This window comes from Diorhabda sublineata, chromosome 5, assembly GCF_026230105.1.
Source record: "Diorhabda sublineata isolate icDioSubl1.1 chromosome 5, icDioSubl1.1, whole genome shotgun sequence".
In the NCBI taxonomy this organism is placed as follows: domain Eukaryota; kingdom Metazoa; phylum Arthropoda; class Insecta; order Coleoptera; family Chrysomelidae; genus Diorhabda; species Diorhabda sublineata.
The window spans coordinates 15,567,672-15,589,113 of record NC_079478.1 but is presented as its reverse complement, the minus strand read 5'-3'; the positions used below and the strand labels follow the sequence as shown (position 1 = coordinate 15,589,113).

General features: G+C 31.8%; 1 protein-coding gene across 1 annotated transcript in view; it reads right to left on the bottom strand.

The window, feature by feature from the left end:
• Positions 1–20,970, bottom strand: part of LOC130444190 (uncharacterized) — a 64,173-nt gene extending 43,203 nt beyond the window's left edge. The window contains exons 1-2 of the mRNA XM_056779239.1: positions 20,800–20,970; positions 20,651–20,721 (exon numbers count right to left, since the gene is read on the bottom strand). The gene's annotated coding sequence lies outside the window, so the exon portion shown is untranslated. The remainder of the gene's footprint in view (positions 1–20,650; positions 20,722–20,799) is intronic.
• Positions 20,971–21,442: the final 472 nt, after the last annotated feature.

Below are 21,442 nucleotides of genomic sequence, written 5' to 3'. Positions count from 1 at the left end.
AGTACATAACAAATTATTAAAACATCATAAAACCAAGCAACCAATTTTATGAACTGAAATTTAACCTACCCCTTGACTGAATTTACCAGTGAATTCAAAACGACCTTTGTGAGTCTAGTTATCCACATCCATCGAAATAATTATAGACAATGTAAAATGGAGTTTACGGATTTATTTTCTTTTTAGTAAGAAAATACATTGAAATGTATATTGATTACCAATTAAAAATTGATATTATGCTTAAGACCTTATTTCATTGCCCTGTTCTAGCTTAAATTCTGTGCTTTTTCTTACTTTACTTTTCTATTGTTATTTCTAAATAATAAAATCTTTTCTTAGGCTTATTATTTGTGAATAGTTGCTAACATTATCAATTTTTCTTATAGTTCTTGTGTTGCAACTTTTGTAATACCTACCTTGTTACTAATCCCCAATTTCATGATTTAGTCACATTACTAGACGTATAATAAGCATCCAAGTAGCCAGTATTGGTTCTGAACGTAAAAAGCCAGTAAGTATATTATTCAGCAAGCAGTAATAATGGCTATTAACCACGAGGATAATTTTTCCATTAGAATGAGTAATAGCGAAAAGAATATTATACTTTGTCTACAACTATTAGGAAATAAACACAATATATTATTGTTTTTTGACAACATGGTAATTAATAGAAATATTACTATAGTTGGATTTTCTGTATCCGTCATATTATAAGGGGTACCTCCCGTAGTAGGTACACAAGTAATATGGTAAAAACTGTGTATGGCACATTAAATTACTACACAATTTTCCTTTATCGTTATAAATTGTTATTTATGTTGATGTCGATGTAGTATCCGTTAACTAAGGTAGATTTGCACCTTTCTTTAGAAATATATTTGTATGGTGCAATTCTGTCAACTTCGCCAACACGGTAAAATGTGTAGATGTCTCAGTTTTGCTGACAGGTATATTGGCCAGACGTTGAGTAAGACAGGGTTGCAGATTATCACCAATACTTTTTAATAAATACGAGTATTCGGAAGTAATTATCCAGGAAGCACTGGCAGAAAAGGAAGCGAGGATTCGAGTAAATGAAATCCCAGTTACCAACATAAGATATGCGGACGATACTGTCTTAATATCGGAGAATATAGAAGTCCTTCAAAGAATTTCAGAAAAGGTAGTCAGCGAGGCTACACTTTTGAATAATTTGAATAAAACTAAATACATGCACTTCTCGAAAATGCCAGATCAGAATGCACAGCTTCAAATTGGAAATAACCACATTGAAAAATACAAAAATGCAAATATCTAGGGACTAGGATTAATTTGAGAAATGGCAGTACTGACGAGATAAAAGTAAGAATTGAAATTGCTCGTAGTACATTTTATGAAATAAAAAACTTCTTTCGATGTAAAAGCTTGACTAACGAATTGAAAAATAGAATGGTCAAATGCTACATATACCCTTTCTTTCAGTTCGAAACAATAATGAAAAAACAGGAAATGTGGATATTGAGAAGAATACTACGAATATCATGGACAGATAAAATCGCAAATGAAGAAGTTTTACGTAACACTTCGGTCTAAGGGGACAACGATACTAATTCCAGAGATTAATTAGGATGTAGGAAAAGATAGAGTGAAAGGGAGATATAGGACAACAAGAATATCATGGCTGCGAAACTTGAGGGAGTTGTCAATATTCCTCGAGTAATCTATAGATTATGTTATAGTTGTGAATAAAATAATTTATAGTGAGAAAAATATATTTTTTATGGGTAATTATGCGTAAAATTCCATGTTAGAAATCGAGGAAGTTGATAACCATAATCCTTGAGATACATGTTACATTTACATTTTTATCTATTTATACATTTTTTCTACTTCTTTACTGCCCGAATCGAATCTAATCTATGAAATTTTCACCTCTATTGTCAATAATTATATTAATAAAGTCGAGACGTATTCTCTTCTCAATATAAACTTTCTACAAATTAATAGTTTCGTTTTCATTGTTACTGTATAAAATAATTATGAAATTGTTATTTATTGCTAGGTGTTGTTTAACTTTTTATAATTAGTCGTTGTTGCAGATGAATCGTACATATTTTTGGACTAGCACATCATCTTGCATAATTTTTATATATAAATATATCAGAGTAGGACTTCGGATTTGAATGTGATTTTGAATGATTTATGTTTCATAAAAACAAGTCGAGCAAGAACTTAAGTAGATATATTGACATGTATAATCAAAAGCTTATTTGAATAATAGACCAAAAACTGTATGAAAAAGTATGTATTAAAGTTTTTTTTTTAATTTGACATCTAATTTATTCTGAATTATCTGTGCCCCGCACGCATCGCGTGGCGTAAAATACAGATAAAGCTATTTAATTTTGTTATCTAGCTATATAAGAATAGATTATAAACAAATTTTACTAAATTCTTGCACACAAAAAAATGAACAACACAGTTTTCACCCATGAGGTAATGTGCGATAGGATGCGTCTCCATTGTTTAATATGGCGGGATCCTCTGTAGGTACGAGCATTAATACCATTGGCTGGAAAATATGCCATATATATATATATATATATATATATATATATATATATATATATATATATATATTTATATATATATATATATATATATATATATATATATATATATATATATATATATATATAAAGGATTTCTACTATACACCTCTGAAATTATTTCGAAAATCAATATTTCGAAAATGTATTCCGCCATTCTTCAAAGGGGAAAACAACTACTTTCCTGGCTAATGCCTCTACGAATATTGAATTACAACCCCTCTGATGAACGTGATGTAAATCGACCTTTTGTCGATATTGTCGAACTGAAGAAGAGAATTGCCTTTTGATTAATAGTAATATTCATGTTTCTTGAAAATATAAGTGGATATTGAGCACGATTGAGTCCAGCTCTGGTAGCAATTGAATAAAATCATTATATTCCGTCATCGTACATGTATTCTATTAAATAACCATCCTAAAAACAATAGTCACGATTTGTTTATTTAATAATATACGTGCAGATTATTATTTTTGTAATTTTGATTTAACACGGCTTGGTAGACAATATTGTTTTTGTAAGAAAAATTATTATAGAGCTTACTATTTTATAACATTATTTTTAATTTTTTTTGCTAAAAAAATTGAGGACCAGGCTGCTGATTAACATGATGAAATGATTTATTCGAATACGCAATTTTTTTATTCAGTTTTCCGGCATCAATTTTCACGGACATCTATAGCTGTTATGGTTTCGAATGAAACACCAAATGAGTTATCATTAATGCACAAATATTTTACAGTTGGTTACATCCATAATTTCAAAATTTTACCCTGGAAAGCCAGCCATTTTATAAGGAATGTACATTGGCAGGTGATTCGTCTCAGGAAGGGCGAATTTTATTTAGTGGGAGCTATTATACATGTGTCCAAATAACTAAAGATCTACTAGACATGGAAACATATATTTATGGCACTGTTTGAGTGAATGGAAAGCATTAACATTCAGAAGCTAGAAGAAAACACCAAAACGGCAAGTGAAAGCCCAGTATTGTATTTGATAATAACTGCCAAGAAAAGACTTGATCTTTCGGTGTAGCGAAGATTGCGCACAGCGAAAGAGCCCACCAGGGGGATGTTTACGAGGGTGAAACAAGGCATAACCCTTGAGTCAGAGCCAAGGACAGCGTACACTCACTGTTTTAATTACTAAACTAACAACTAATACAGCAGTTACAATATTTAAAAATTATATAGACCATATGTGTTGGGGAAAAAATAGGCTATATAAGGTTAAGATAAGAGTTAGGATTTCTTCGTCTGGTCACATTCCGCTGCCTTGTTTGACCCTCGTCAAACATCATCCTGGCGAGCTGTACGCAATCTTCGCTAGATTTCAGCTATACACAATCTTTGGTGTACCCAATCATCACGTATTCGATTTCAGATCAATTCGACCTTAGATCAAATATCCTTGTACTTCAACTGTTTACGAAAAAACTATTAAGTGGTACAAAAAATTTATTATTAAATTGTTATATGGATTGTCAATCGTCAATGCTTGGTATATCCACCAACAATGGGAAATTGAGTTTTTAGAATTCATGGAGAAGACTACAAACGTCTTATTAAAATGGCAGAATGTCTCTAAATGCAAAGGTAACTATGGAATGTTCAAGGGATATCAGGCATGGGATAACAGTTTGCCTGCAATGTGAGGGCCAACCAGCGAAGTGTATAAAATATTGTGAAAATGAACACAACAATAAAGAAGTTGTAATGAACTGTTTTATTACGATGCTCGTTGTTTTAGAGTCTTAAGGGAAACCAAAGAAAAACTAATATCTTATATGAAAAAATTAAATTTCATTTGCAGACTAGCTTCGACTACCTTTTGTAGTTATCACTACTGCTAAAATGACGTAATAGATTTTCTCTTGTTTTCTAAAATGTTAGCACTGATGATGACTTCGAAAGGTAGTTGAAATTAATCTGCAAATTAAATCATTATTTAGTAGTAGAATAAAGTTGTTATCACTTCTTTCTATATTTATCGTTGCTATGAATATGTTTCTAAAATTGTGAAGTTTAAATAGTTTGTTTTAGTCCCAAGTTAACAATGAATCAGGTTTGGAGAAACTTATACCATTTAATTTTATGATAGTCTAAAAATTAAATTGAAGCATCTTCATTTGACAATTTCTTTTACTATTGTAATTGTTTTTCGTAACGCGCATGGCCTTTTCTATTATTTTATTCACTGTTTGCAATATTGAGTTCGATCGCTCCTTGGTCAATAAAATCAACCTAATTATAGCGCAGTCAAACTGCACTGACGCCCAGTGCAGCCGTATCGTTTCTACCTTTGTCAGGCTGTGGTTGGCAACGCATCAACTTGATTTGGAATTGTAAGAAAATAACTTAGTAGTATAACGCCGACCGGTGTTGCAACCGTCTGTGTACCACCGGTGCCGGTAGTACACTCTAATCGGTGCGACAACCGTCCGTGTAGCACCGCTCCTTTCTAATATTCGCATCATATCATTAGCGGCTATTCTGTAATATTCCAATTATTGTAATAAAACAATATGCAACGGTGTACGAAAGGGTCTGGTACGTTTTTTAAATAGTACACTAGTAAGTATGTGATTTTTTTTTCGTGTTTTTTTATAATTTATTTTTATCAAACTATTGATGATCATCAATAGTTTGATGTAATCTCCTTCAAGAGCAATACAATCATTTAAACGCTTCTCTAATTACTCGATGCTGTGGGTATAGAAGAATTTGTCTTTTGCCTTAAAATAACCTTCAGTTTCAGCATTTACTTTTCATTTGAACTGAATTTCTTGTGGTTTTTTCTTCGTCATATCAGACCGTTTTTCTTTGATTTTTGCATTCAAACAACTGTTATTTCTTTGGGCGCTTCGAACGTGGTTCACCGGCTGCAGTCCACTCAGATGATGATCGTTTTGATTCCGGAGTGAAGTGATGGATCTATGTTTCATCCATTATCGCAAAAAATCCGATTTACTACGTGAAAACATGGCAAAACACTGTTCTGAATCATCAACACGTTGTTGTTTTTGATAGACCCCGAGTAAACGCATCCACTTTTAAAAAGATTCCTTATAGTCATGTATAATTGTATCAAAATCAATTTACGATTGGATATAACCAATTTGTGGACTTTTTGATGATTATATGATTTTTTTTCTACGGCCACGTTTAAATTAAAAAATTAATAACAAATGGTTCTTCTCGCTGACACAGAGTCCTAAGCTTGTACAGCATTTCTTTCATCAAGAAACAGTGATGAATTTTACACTTAGTCTTTTGAAAGTTGGTACTTCATAAACGTCATATGGATTTGACAATGACAGCGCCATCTATGTGTCAGTCACACGTCTCATTGAGTAATGTAACAATTAAATTTTAATAAAAATTTGCACTTGATCTACTTATGCATGATATCATCAAATTTTCTCATAATTAAATAAATGTCTTAATCTCGGTCTATGCTATTCATACGATGCCAATGAAGATGCCGACATATCTTATTAATGGAAGAACTATATGGTTTCATTAATCACAATATTTATTTAGTGTCTATATTCGTTTGATGTTGGTAATAAATCAAAGTTCAAGTTATTTCCTTCTGAGTTTAGGCGAGAGATGAAGCAAATACTTAACATAGATAAGGATATTGTAAATGTACTGAGAAAGTGCTACTACTTCTCTTTTAATTTTTGTTTGAATGATAATAACATTAAAACGGAAGACCTTACGTATTGTTTTGCTCATTGTGCTAAAACCGGATGTTAGTTTAACAGAAAACTTTTCGGATGCAGATGTTTCTCAGTTTCTTTTGTTTGGTTGTTTTAAAAGAAACGAATAGTTGTATAACAATTACCATTTTCTACAAACACCATTCAGAAGTTTATTACAGACATCATAAATTTCATTTCAGTACTTCAATTTTCTTTGCTTTTAACAATTTCATTTTCTCTATATAATATATTCGTAAGAACAATAATCAGATAATCAGTAACCATCACATTTTTATCAAAATTAATCTGTGGTCTAAATATACGTAATCTATTCGTACGAAAAATGAAATTATTCAACCCAATTCTCAATAGAAAATCAATTTTAATGATATTGTTATTGATAACTGCAGAATTAGTATATTATATGATCTTAATATTAAGGTATGCGAAGAATCTGGAGAATCTGTCAACACTGTATTGTTGCTATCTCAGATTGTTGTGACTCTGATTGCAGGTTAATCGAAGCCATCCATCCAAAGCCTTGGAACTTCAACGAATCTTGTGGGACACACAAAATAATAACAGGTGATAAAACAAACATATCATTTTATGATTTTTCCAGCAGAGCCCTGTGTAGATTCAGGAAAATTCACCAACTCCAACAATGGAGAAGAAGCCAAGGTTTTTCAAGAAAATTATATACGTAGTTTTGTTTCCGTGCTACAGGATTAGTCGAAGAATTTATGCTTGATCAACGTACAGTTACATCAAACTGGTACATCACAAAATGATTCCCCGTTTTTGTTGAGTCAGTCAATATTCGTAAGCTGCATTACTATAATAAATCGTCACACACTGAATAGCAAACAATTCAACAATTCACTGGTCGACATAGTATTGGTAGCTAAATGGAATTTGTTTTCAAAGCAGAGCGAGTAATTATCCAGTATGAACGTGCTATAGATATAGTTTAGAATAAACTCAGCAAGATTTTTTAGTAACGTATACTTATTGAGCGTTGTAAATTTAAAAAATCCGATATTCCAGTTGTAAACTTCTCGCAGTTCTTAATATTCTAATAACATTAGTTGATACCTTTAAAGTTCTTTTCACTTGTGATTGAAAGTGAAGCTTAATAAACGATTTCATCATTAGTAAACGCAGGCATCGTACTATAAAAAAGTTCAACACCCTGTAATGTATCAACGAAACGACTTATGAAACACCAAAACTATTTGTCTTAAAAATTATCAGTATCTTCAAATTATTTTGGGAAAACCCTTTATTTGTTTATATATTATACTTCTAATAATATCAGTTGATGTCTCAAAAGTTCTCGTTACATGTAAACGGGAGTGGAACTTAGTAAACGTTTCATAATATGAAAAAAAAATTATTTGGTTCATATCACCTATCACATATTCATTTTTGAAAAATATTTGACCACTGAGCCATTTTTTCAAGTCTGGGATCAGGAAATAATCCGAGAGGGTGAAATCTAAAGAATAGGGTGTATGAGGTATCAATTCAAACTTTAATTCATTCATTTTGGCCATTGTGATAACGTACGTGTGAGCTGATGAAAAAACATTATCGTCTTAACCTAATGCGGCGTGTTCGCTCAAACAATAAATTCGCATAATACTTGCCGTTGATATTTTTTCCTTTTTCAATGTCGTCAATGGAAATTATTCCACGCGTATCCCAAAAAAACGACGCCATAACCTTTCCTGCAAATGTAACATTCTTTACCTTCTTTTCTCCTTTTTAGTCCATTGTTTTGATTGTTCTTTTGTTTCGGGTGTGAAGCGATAAGCCCACGTTTTATCCATGGTTATTAAACGGCGCAAAAATTGGGCTTTATTTCTGTAAAACATTGCCAAACACTCGATGGAAATATTTTCTCACCATTGTTTTTGTTCCATTGTGAGCAAACGCAGCACTCATCTTGCGAACAGCTTTCCAAGTTTTTAGTTAATATGCGATGTACTGCACTTTTTGAAATGGCTACTATGTCTGCTAGCTTACACACTTTCAATTGATGATATTTCAGTACCGCTTTGTGGATTTTCTTCAACATTTCTGGAGTCGTAACCTCATTTGGTCACTGCGATACTGGTCTTCGCAGGTCGTACGGCCTCATTTAAACTCTGCTACTCAATATTTTATTTTTGATAACAAAAGAGCAGTCTCATCCAGATAGAATCTAGTTGATTTTTCATATTTGTTGGGCCAATTCCTTCCAAATAAAAGTATCGTATCACACAATGATGACCAATTTTTTCAACAATTTCAATGAAAACGTTCACTTTTGATGGCTGCCAAACAAATAATAAACAACGTGTCTTCTTCAAACTTGAAACATATGCTGTATAAATTGTGTACTTTCTACAGTGATATTTTTCAAGCAAATACCGCAATCTTTAGGTCAGGCTAGGTACTTTTGGGACTATTTTCATATCCTATAGAATAACTACTGACTTTTCTTCTTTTTTCTTGCATTTTCCATGCCCGTAACTCGGAATTTAACAAAATATTACATCTATAATATAATATTTCATACTCAATATAAAACATTTCAAAATAATATTTAGGGTCATGTATTGAACTCATGGAAAACATCATTGAAATAATTTTTAGCGAAAAACGGCTGCATATGCTGCAAAAACTTTGGAAATAAAACCGTTCCATTTATATTATATTTCTTTGTTTTATTACTATTCAAATATGGGCAATTGTAGAAAAAAACGACCCTTACTTTTGAAACGATCTGGGATTTCTTGTTGAAACAAACCTAATATTTCAAATTAATTTCAACACTTGGAGTTTTAGAGTTGTTGCTTGGTAAATAATTATATTATTCAATTGTCTAATTATAAGTATAATTTATGACAGGAAAAATATTAAATTGATTTTATTCATACGTTGCAACTAATTAAATTTTGATTGCTCCGTTCACTTTCAAGGATGTCAATTTGTTAATATAGTTAAATAACCAATTTATTATGTCTCAACACACAACATTTAAAATGAGGATTAAATGGAATGAGAAGAAAGAATACAGTAACTTATTTCATAGCTTCTTTATATTCCAGAGCAAAGTGAAAAGACGCTTGACATATGACATCTCCGCTCAAAGAGTCTTATAAGTCAAAAAACAAAGTATCGAGTGATAAGCATTTGAAATTAATTTTTCACTTTTCGTATCATAACTGAAAAATTGACGAAGATACAATAGTTACAATAGTAACTATTTACATGACAAGTTTTTTAGCAACAATGCTACAATAAAAAAGATTTTCTAGCTTTTCGACTTATGACACTATTAGAGCGTAGGTGTGATATATGACAAACATGTTTTGATCACAATCGTGCACCTGTAAAGTGTATATAATAAATAATAGACTAGTGAGAAATCTCATATTACGTGTTTTTCTCAAGATATATTGAATCCTCTCATTTATATTATCTAGTAATTAAAAATACCTTGGGAGTTTAGGATAAAGAATTAAGTAAGTGTCAATAACTACAATGTCGATTCCAGTAGTTCTTTGTCATGATATATGAAGTTGTGATGATGCTTAAAACAAAAACAGCCCTGTATGAAATTGAATCCTTGATTGCATGTTCCGTTGTTTTCATAAAAAAGCCAAAAAAAAATTATAATACAAGATCCTGAACTCGTCTTGACAAGAGGTAAAGCTATCAACCAATTAGAGAAAAAAAAATTTTGCTCTAATGTTCACATGTGGCTTGCGGGGTAATTTTGGGTAGCTCGCGGTGACACTCAGCGGGTTGGCAACACTAAGTGTCTGGGAGCGCTGCAGCCGATTAGTCATTGCCGGAGTTACACGTTTTTGTTTCGCGTGTAGCCAGAGTGAGGTTATGTCTGTGCCGTATGTGTTTAATACACGTGTACACGTTAAAGCTCTTTCCTTGTTTGTTTTTACTATTGCTAGTTCAAGCAAAAAGCCGAAAACCTATCACTATCATGCAGAGTGAGAAACCGATTACTTTTTTACGCAAGCTAAAGATGAATGTGTGTGTTTACTTTGTAATGTGAGTGTCGTGTCTCTGTTGTAAAGAAAGGAAATGTTGAGCGTCATTTGAAGACAGTTGACAGTGGAATTGAAAAAGATTATCCGCTGAATTCAGCTCTGAGAAGAGAGAAGGTGATGCAGTTAAAATCTCAACTAAATGCACAACAATCAACTTTTTTTTAGAACACTAGACAAGAAAGAGGCAGCTACCGAGCCGTCATTCCGGATTTCCAAGGTCATGGCTCAACATAGGAAACCGTAAGAAGATGATGGGTTTATTAAAACTACATTTTTAGAAGCTGCTTTAATAATTTCAAAAACAAAGCTGAGATCAGCTGCTATTAAATATGTTGAGCTTTCTGCTAATACAGTGATGCGAAGAGCTGAAGCTATGAGTTCTGATTTAGTTTCACAACTTAAAACTGAGTTTGATCGTTGTAGTTATTTTTCCATACAATTTGCCGAATCAACTGATATAGTCGATATAGCTCAGCTGGCTATTTTTGTAAGAATGGTATTTGAAGATTTTGAAAAAAAAAAAGAAGAGCTGGTAAAGGTTGTGCCGCTTACCGGAAATAATTTTTGTTAGCATTTAAAAAGCGTGGAGAACGGTAGGCGTGGAGAAAGGATTTATTGCTTTGAGTGGTAAAGCCAGTGACACACCAAAATTTTTGTCTGTGTGGAAAGTTCTTAAGTATGAGTACATGCACTTCAAAGACGACTGTTCAGAGAACTAATTGAAAAGTTAGAATGCCAGTATGGTGATCTGTTGCTTCATAGAGAAGTTTGTTGGTTCAGTTTCTACCTGAACTGGTGAAATTCTTGAAAGATCGGGGTGAGCATTTCACCAAACTGGAAGATCCCTCATGGCCACAAAATTTTTCCTTTCTTACTGATATAACAGACAAGTTGAATGGCTTAAACTTGCAGTTTCAAGGCAAAGATAAGAATATCCGTGGAATAATTTCAGATGTAACATCATTTTCAGAAAAGCTCGAGCTGTGGGAAAGAATATAACCCAGTTTAAAGCAGATCGTTCACAAACAAAATCCTCAACAACACCCAAGAAATAACCAAGAATACGTGGAAATCCTTGCAGACTTAAGACAACAATTTGATCAACGATTCCAAGATTTTAAAAGCATATTTATTGTGGCACAGTTCGTCAACTCTCCCTTTGCAGAGATCGATTCAGAAGATTTTTCAGCTTGTGATGTAAAACATTTTGGTGGAGATCAAGCTGCCATTGAAATAGAAGTTGCTGATTTTCAGAATGCCCTGTATCTAAAATCCCTCTGTACTAGTGAAAATGTCTGGCCTCTAGTCCCCAGAAAAAAATATCCAATTGTGGCTCAAGTTACATTGAGATAAAAAGCAATGTTCAGCTCTACATACTTGTGTGGAGCATATTTTTCAAGTATGGAATTCATAAAAAACAAATATAGAAACAGACTGACTGGTGAACATTTGGACATCTGCATCAGAATGACGTTTATAACATACTCTCCAAAATACAAGAAAATATTTGACTCCTCTCATTGAAATAAACATTTAAACTTTTTTTGTAACACTTCCTATATATTTTGCTTACTACTAAACATAAATGTTCGTTTATAATAAACTAGTTTAAATTCCATTTTGTGCACTTTCTTTGGACTAATATTCCTAGGTAGCTCACTAAAAGGTTTATAAATGCTAGAATGGCTCACTAACTCAAAACCACTGCTATACACAGTTTTGATAATGGAACCACGATGCAATGTAAAAGCCTCACATCAAACAACATGTAATATTCCTATTCATAATTGGTAATATTTGTCATGGAATTTTTTGCTCGTTACCTTGCTCCATGCCTTAACTGTATTTATTGTAAGAAAAAAAAACTACTATTAATGCTCATCAGAAGTTGGTTGGCACATATACTTGCAAAGGGAAAGAGATGTATTGTGGAATATAGTTGAGAGTAGCTGAGGCGGTACTTAAAAAGAGAATCGGATTTGATAGAACATTAAAGAAGAAGCTATTGATATAGAAGTAATTCAAAAAGCAAATTACTTATTAATATATATTAATATAAAATATATTTCTGTTGAAAATTGAATTCGTACTTAATACTATATCTTGGTGTTACTGTATAAGGTACAAAGTGCAAAAATGCATATCCAACTTCCGATGAATAATATCCAGTTTAAGAATCAGTTAAATCAGCTAGATCCAGCTTTCGCATTAATAATTTGATGTATACTGCAACATGATATAAATTTTTTGTTTCGCTAGAGATTTTACTATTAATTTCAAGATTCCACATTGATGTATATTTCTATTGATTCAATCATTTTTCGGCAAATTATTTTTATGGCAAATTAATACAAAATTGTAAAGCAGGAAAAAAGGTAAATATTGACATTATATCTAAATTTTTCCTAAATCATAGTATGTTTAGAACAGAAAACCTCGAATATTTCATAAAATGTTAATAAGCATATCCTAAGGGATTAACCAATAATATTAAAAAATATTAAAATGTAAATATTAATATCCATATTGAAGTTTATGGAAATATAGTTAGTCCAGAACATTATTTGGAAATTTAATAATGAATATACACCAAAAGTTTATATGAAATTACTCCTAAGCTAAAAAAATCTTTATCAAATAAATTTTGTATTTCGAGTAGTTCATCTGAACATTTATTTAATTCTAATATGGAGCGATATGACTCATAAATGAGTCTGTTTCTCACGATAAGGAGTCATCATTACCTGTTTCCTCACTTTCCACAGAAATAATAGTTGGTTCTTTTCTTCACTATATTAATACAAAGCAATATCAAAAACCTCTTATCTTTTGGTGTGGCATATTTTATAGCATTTTACAAAGTTTTTTATCATATTTTTTATATGAAATCATATAATAGTTGACGAATATCTAAAACTCAAATTGTTGTATTGGTTGATTCAAGATTTATATTTTATTTTGCTTTTAAAAACTCTTATCGCCAATTTTAAATTTTCAAACGAACAAAATTTACAACAAATAAAAATAGAGATAGCAAAGTGAAAATGAAAACAATTGTTTTCCTACTTTTTTAGTTTGCTGAATTTGCACCAACGTTCGCAGAAGTTTCGATAACCAGATGTGAGTATTATGCGACATATTCCTTTATTTAGTTCAATTGGGTTAGCTTTACAGTGAAGAGGTGGTGACCGCAATACCGTAACTACATGTTCTTTGCTATGTCATCTACACAACACTTCTTCAATGTCGTTGAGTGTTGTTAACATAACTGCAATAGTTATTTTTTGCCTAATTCTTTTTGTGCCACTATTTCTTTGGATATTATACATATATTATGTACAATGGGAGAGTCGTGGTTTTTTTTCATTTAAAGTTAGGTAACGATCTCTTAAATAGAATTGGTTGTACTCATAACAATCACAGAATTCGTTAGTAATAATATCTATAATCTATAATAATCTATAATATCCCTTAAATATAACATTCTTCAACAATAAATTGCTTATGAGTAAATGAGCGAGTTTTTTTTCGTTAATGTTAATTAAAAGTTTATCCAAACGAGGCAACGAAATTCGAAACCTTTGTACCTAACCTCAAAATTTCAGCTCTGATTGTGTATTTTATGTCAACATTTTTATCTACATGCAAGCATGCCTCCAAACTCGAATATGTAGACCTCAAGGAGGATGATTTTCAATCTTTACTCCGAGTTTCAAACTAAGCAAGTATAAAATGTTCGGCTATTTTGTGTACATTGTTAGCATCGCGCTATAATCGAATAATAGTCTTTTTCGCGAATTTTTTGGGAATAAATTATTTATGGCCTATTCTGCCACTTTACGTAATTCTGGAGGTATACCATTAAATTCCTCGTTCTTGTATTTTTAAGGAAAACTTTGCATTATTTTATATGAGGTGTCAACACATGAAAAATTTTAAACTTACAATTGTTTATGTAGTTTGTTTCTACTGCAATGTTCAAACGACTTTTCAATTTAGAATGGAACACTCGCCGTGCTCTACAAAATGGTGTGTTATAAAACTTATGTAATAACAAGTAAGGATTAGTTGTTTTATAGTACCCTATTTGAATGGGCTTTTTTCCAGTTGACTTTTTCATTGATACTCTAATCGTACCATCATTTCGTTTGTCTATCAGTGGTTGCTTCTTCAGCTCCGATCACTTAGCACTTGGAGAGTTTTCGTATGTACGGTTGAATTGCATTTTAATTTCAAAGGAATTAGAGGTTCGTTATTGCTTTTTTTAGACATTATTACAAAATTGTATCGATTAGAAACTCTTATCATTTCTAAGACATGGTATAACATTGTAACTCTTTATTCTAGCTTCAATTTTCACATAGATAAGGTATTTACAAAATACATCATTGTTAACCATTTTTAGAATAATTTTTAATCAAGTTAAATGCCTTAATTCTTGTTCCTATTCCAATTTTATATATTTCCAAGTATATAGTTGATTGTGGATTGTTAACATTAAACATTTAGTATATCGTTCTTAATCACACACTATTTTTCAATTTTTTTAAACGGTATATAAGTTTCTAAAAAAATAAATAAATTTAAATACCTAAATGACGCGCCAAAACGCATTTGTTTTTCACATGACTGAGTGTGACATTGTGTGACGTAGAAAGTAAGTAAACAGACTTAAATGAGGATAGAAGTAAATAGTTTCAACAGAGTTGCTGGAATTCTTTTTAAAAAACACTCGCACGGCTGTGAGTATTCAATGTTGTGAAATACAAGATGACGTATCGTTGGCGCATTGTACCAGAATATACAAACACTAGTATAAAAACACCAAATAAAGTTTTCGTGCAAGTCCCTCGAGAGCAAAAGCGACGAAAACAATGGTTTCAAGCTATAAGAAGGGATTATGCGAGCGTCAAACCTGGCAGCCCAGTATATGTTTGTGAATACCATTTGAATGTAAGCTTTATCTATTGGTATTTATAAAATGTAAACTTATTGTTATTTTTTACTGTAGCTTGGAACAGATTTGGAAAATTATATGATGTGGAACTAACACAATGCAAAAATATTCTACTGTTTTGTTCCTACTATATTCGATTGCCAGAAAGACCGGAAAAGGGCATTTTGTGAAACACTTCGTCCGTTGGCATTAAGACAACAAAAAACCTTCGAAACTATCATCTTTATGACTACATTTGAATAAAGATCAAGTAAATAAATGTGATAATGACGTTACAAAAGAAAGTCTAATTAGTAGTACTGCTTTTACTCAACGTATTTCAGCCGAAGTAAATAATTGATTATTAATAAAGAACGTAGCAATCATGAATGCATCTACGTTAGGTAGATTGTCCGATCTTGCTTCGATAAATTTTATTTCGGCCATCATTTCAATTAGACTAATCTTTGAAACCCTTACAAAACCACAAACCGCACTAAACAATCAATTACCTGTACTCTCAACACCAGAATGGCGTTTGAAAGGCGACACGCGGCAACCAAGTTTCAGTATTTACTTACTTTCTACGTCACAACCGCAGTAACCAATAGAAATATGTTTTCTGTCACATGTTATTATTAGAATCATCATCAATTTATATTTGAGATTTATAATATTTTAAGTTATAATATAATACAATTCAACCTAAATTCATAAATAAGAAGTGATATATACCATTTTAAATTATTCGCAATATTTGACTATTTACGTAAGAAAACATTTTTATCTGTCAAAAAATATGTACATGATTCACGTTGAACTTTAAAAAAATCTTCTTCATTATGAAACATTGGTGGTTGGTGACGTAAATTAATTTCAGATGAACTGCGAATTGATATTGGAATTGTCATTTTGTAGGCTGGATTTAAAACATATATTTAAGTTTTATCAAATAAATAAAATGTAGCTTAAAACTGACTCATTGAAAAAAAAATGAATTAAAACACAAGTGATATTATTAAATTACAAGTTTCAAAATTTCATGAAGGTAGAAATAATTTCCATATATCGGATGATTAGGAACTATTTCATTTCTTATAGTTCGAATGAATCGATCAGAGTTTATAACATTAAATATAGTTCTTTCCTCTTGACCTTTGTCATTTGCTGTTGGTATGAAGAACAATATTTAATGATATGTACATTTTACGTAATGAACGGAGACATATCTGAATAAATTTATCTATTTATATTGGATAAATTATCATCATCTTAAATTCATTTGTTTAACGTCATAAGCTATTCAATGTGATGTCGTTCTGCTTGAAATCCAAATATCTGATTGTATAATTGTTGTTTATTATTTCGACAGGAACCAAGTTTTCATAATTGATATGAAATAAAGATATTGAAGATTTATGAGAATTACAAGTAACACTCTATTGCATAAATCTTGAAGGTGGAAATTTGAACAGGTCAATGGAAGACAAATCGAATAACCCAAGTTTATCATTAGATTTAATGAAACCAAAAATAGTTAGTTGAATATCAGAAAAAAATAACAAAGGAGGAATTTAAAGGAGCTGTAGATTAAACAGTTACAAGTGGTATATAAGAGAGAAAAAACGTGTCAAAGATTTTCAATAAGAAAACAGAAGGTAATTATCTAGAAGATTATGTTACACCCCTCCGATTCCGTTAAAAGTTTTACTTTGAAGTAAAAAAGAAAAATAATTTATACATCATAGTATAGCTCCGCATGTTTAACGTAACCTAACCTAGCCTAACCTGACCTAACCTAACCACTAATTTTAACTAATAATATTGATAGAATATTAATCAATAAACAGCAATACACAAAAATTCATAGAATCTCATCTTTTTCATGGTCAAACACGAATAAAAAAAAACAAATATTGCTAGATTTACTACCGATAGTCTCTGCAAATTTTATGATACATGATGTCATCATTAGGTAATGAAGATCATATGTGGATCATATACAAACATATCTTTTGTTCATGTGTGGACTCATCGACATCGACATACGACTATAAAGGTGTACTAACTAAAGCAGTATCAAAATCATACGAAGATTCCATAACAAAAGTTATTAATACCGTTTGTTACATGGTATGTATGAATGGTACGTGATTCGAATCGGAGAGAAGTAATGAAAGAGAAGATATACGTGCAGACTAGAAGGCAGCGAAAAAGATTAATTAAGTAAACATGTACAAGATACTACAGTAAAAAATTTCTTCCAATTTGAGGAGGCTCGTAGTATTTCTGTGGTGCGAATCTCACTATCTCATTTTTAATGCAAATTATTTGCTAAAAATCATCACTAATATAAAAAGTGATTGTAGTGATGAAGAATCACAAAATACGAGAAGAATTTCCGGGTCCTGATCTATTTATGGCTTCAGTATCAGAATTCTGAATTGCCTTGAAAAAGAGATTGCGCGTTTTTTACCGTGATTTGGACAATTAATTTATGAGTGACGAAATTCAATCGACTGCTACTGTCCAAGTTGCTAACTTACGCTGGTTTATATGTGCTCGTACACATGTTATGCAAAGCTGATAAAAAATTACTCAATATCGTTGTGTGGAGGTATGTCAGAGCGATATGGATAAAGATGGAGAAACCAGAGTACAATTTATGACAAGGATTGATGGGAAACGTTCCACAGAATCGTAAGACACTGCAGACTTGCAGTTTGAAGATATTATGGAGAAATTGGAAGCTCCAGAGAAAAAAACTGTTGAAAATCAGACGTTAATAGAATATGCCTATTTAAACATAAGGAATAAAAGAGACAAAAGTATATTAATTGGACAATTGTTTGATCTCTCATTTTGTTCCTATATAAATTAAATTATCTTCACATCAATTAGACTGGTTGCACCCGCGATAATTTGATGTTGCATCGTAAATTTGGATTATACGAGGCATATTTTTTAAGTAAGTACCGTTTTGGAATTAAAAAAAAAGAAGTGCAAAGATATCGCAATAATTTTATTTTTACATGTAAGCCTCTACCTTAATCTACTTTTCTACATAATTTTCATGAATATTGAGGAGCTTGTCATAACGTGGCACCAGTTTTTGAATACCCTTCTCATAAATTTCTGCCGCCTGACTTGTTAACCACTGTATCACAACTGTTTTGACTTCGTTATCGTCTTGAAGACGCTGACCGCCCAGGTGTTTCTTCAAGTGCAGGAACAAATGGTAGTCGCTGGGCGCAAGATCAGGGCTATAGGGAGGATGATCTAGAGCTTCCCATTGAGAAGATTTGATGAGATCTTTGGTCCGATTAGCCACATGTGGACGGTCATTGTCATGCAGCAAAACGATTTTCTTACTCAACTTGCCACGTCTTTTGTTCTGGATTGCACTACGCAGATTATTCAATGTCTCACAATAAGACGCTGCATTGATTGTCTCATTACGAGGCCGAAACTCCACTAGCAATACTCCTTTTCTGTACCAAAAAATTGTGCATATGGTTTTCCGGGCAGAAATGCTTAAACTTTTTTGGGTGATGATGAATGTCGCCATTCCATGGATTGTTGTTTCTTCTTTTTCACAGATCTCACGATGAATATCGATCGGTTTTACGCCTTTAGCACTAAGAAATCGTATAACAGCCCGTATTTCACAATCAGCGGGACTCACGATTGTCGGAAGCATCTTAAACACTCAGTAAACAACGTACAGAATGAAGACAAGAGATGTAGGTAACCAGCGCGCATGTGCAAAACGCCGACCTAAGGGTTGCGGCGGCGGAATCGCAAAACGGTACTTACTTAAAAATATATACCTCGTATATTGTTTATTTTTGTTTTCTCTATTTAGAGTTCTTGTTTATATTCATGGTTACTCAAACACCTTACAAACTATAAGGGCATAATATATCAAATTTATAAGTTGTATATGAACTGGAATCAATGTTTATTTCAATTGAAGATGTTTTTTTATCTAATTACATGAAACTAATACAAGCGCCTCAAGGAAATTTCATATGGTTATGTGAGTTCTCAGTTCAGTTTCAGTCTCAGTTGACTGTCCGTTTTACTAATGTTCATACACGCTTCGTTTCAGTTCAAATCAGTGCTGTTGTTCGTTTATGCTCAGTTTTGGGTTGCACTTCGTGTACTGGGGTGAATATGAATCGCATCTAAATAGGTTCTAGTATTGCAAATACCACCTATATTATACAATTAGTTCGCAACGCTATGGATGAAGACTGGCTCATTGCAGGAGCTTTAGCTTTGACGCTGAGGAAACCAAAAAGAGAAGACAACGGACGCGTACTCAGCCTCCCTAATATTTGCATTGATATTTTGAGTTTTATGGGTTCCACAAACATGGAGTGGCTTTGTAAATGTCAATAAACTGCACCACAAACAACCACCCAGAACAGATAGATCCAAACTGATGCATGAGCATGAACCTAATTGATGTGTTTGTCTACACAGAGGAAGTCTTAGAACCGTCTGAGTTTGGGTTTTCTTTCAGTTTTTATCTTTTTACACACTAGAAAAAACTGATAGTTCGACAGACTCAAACTTTGAATTGAGATGATGGAACGACCTGAATCATGCTATAACATAATGTTTCACTATTTAATCACAGAAAAAAAAAAATATATATATATATATATATATATATACACTCCATCCATCGATATTATAAAATTCTCTAAATGGGGAGATTTAGAAAACTAGCTATAGATTATTATTAATTCCATCTCTTTCAACATAAATTTATCATATTCTCAAAATAAGATTCTTTCATACCTCAAAGGAACCGATTACTGCTTAAATTAACTAAAGTGTTCAAAATGTCAATGTATTACATCTCATCTCAATATATAAAAACACTACAATCTCGAAATTCACTTAAATATCTTAAATTTCTTATCTCTTAGACCTTTTGATATATTAGTGTATCTAAATGTTTTTGATTTTGGGTTTCTTCTGCTTTAAAATCAGTTTTTTGGATAATATTTGGAAGAAAGATAAAATTTGACGTTTCGACTTTTCTTTAAGTCTTTATCAAAATAAGATATTGTCAGTGTCAATATCATTATTAAAAAAACTAATTTTAAAACAATAGAGAGCTAAAATTAAGAACATTTAGATGCATTAATTCATTTAAATTACTTAAAAAATATTTGTATTGGTCATTGACTGGTCAAAACAGCTGGAAATCTAACAGTACTTCAATTACCAACGCAGCAGAACTTTACTTTAATAAACATGTCAAATTTTATTATTGACGTAACATAACTATTTTTATCCTGATACATAAATTCTAAAAAATTGAAAAGGCACATCAGCACTTACCGATATTGTTGCAATAATGTTCGGCAAAAATTAAAAAAAGAAAACCACGACACAGTTATCCGCAAACACACCTAAAAATTCCACAAGAGTCCAATAACTTGAACCAACAATCACTTTTAACCAGTCTACTTCACTGTTCTAATACGTACTTTCTTAGGGTGTCCCTCAGGGATTGAATTTGAGCACACTGACACCGAATTTTATTGATAAGTAGGTAAAATTTCTGTTAAATTCTTTCCAAGTTCAATTGTGACGTAGACACTTAGTTGGCTGAGAACGCGACGGTCTCAGGTAACTATATTTCTTGGCAGGTAAATGACGAGGTTTTGTGATATGGAGAGGGAATGGTACCAAGAAAATGGATACTGTAGCGGTGTTGTCAAATGATATCGTTTTTATAGTAAACAACAGATAGATGTTATGAATGGATAAGACAAATAAAAAAACAAAAAATATTACACTTTTATATATTTATTTTGCTTAATATGTTATAAAACACATTTGATAGTTATAATTCAATATTTTCTGCGTAACTAAGAATAGTTAATTATTTTCAAATTGTGTATGACCATACAAATCGAACTACTCAAGATCAAATACATATATGAAATGAAATCATAAAACTGATTGTTTATAGCATGGAAAACATAATTGCATTCGACAGTAATACAGTGATTATCATAAGTCATAAAATTTTTCCATGCCATTTTTATAATAAGATTTAGAAAGTTTTCAGTTTCGGGGATAACCTCTTCATTTGGTGCAAAATTTCGGTCCTGCGAGCATCATTTT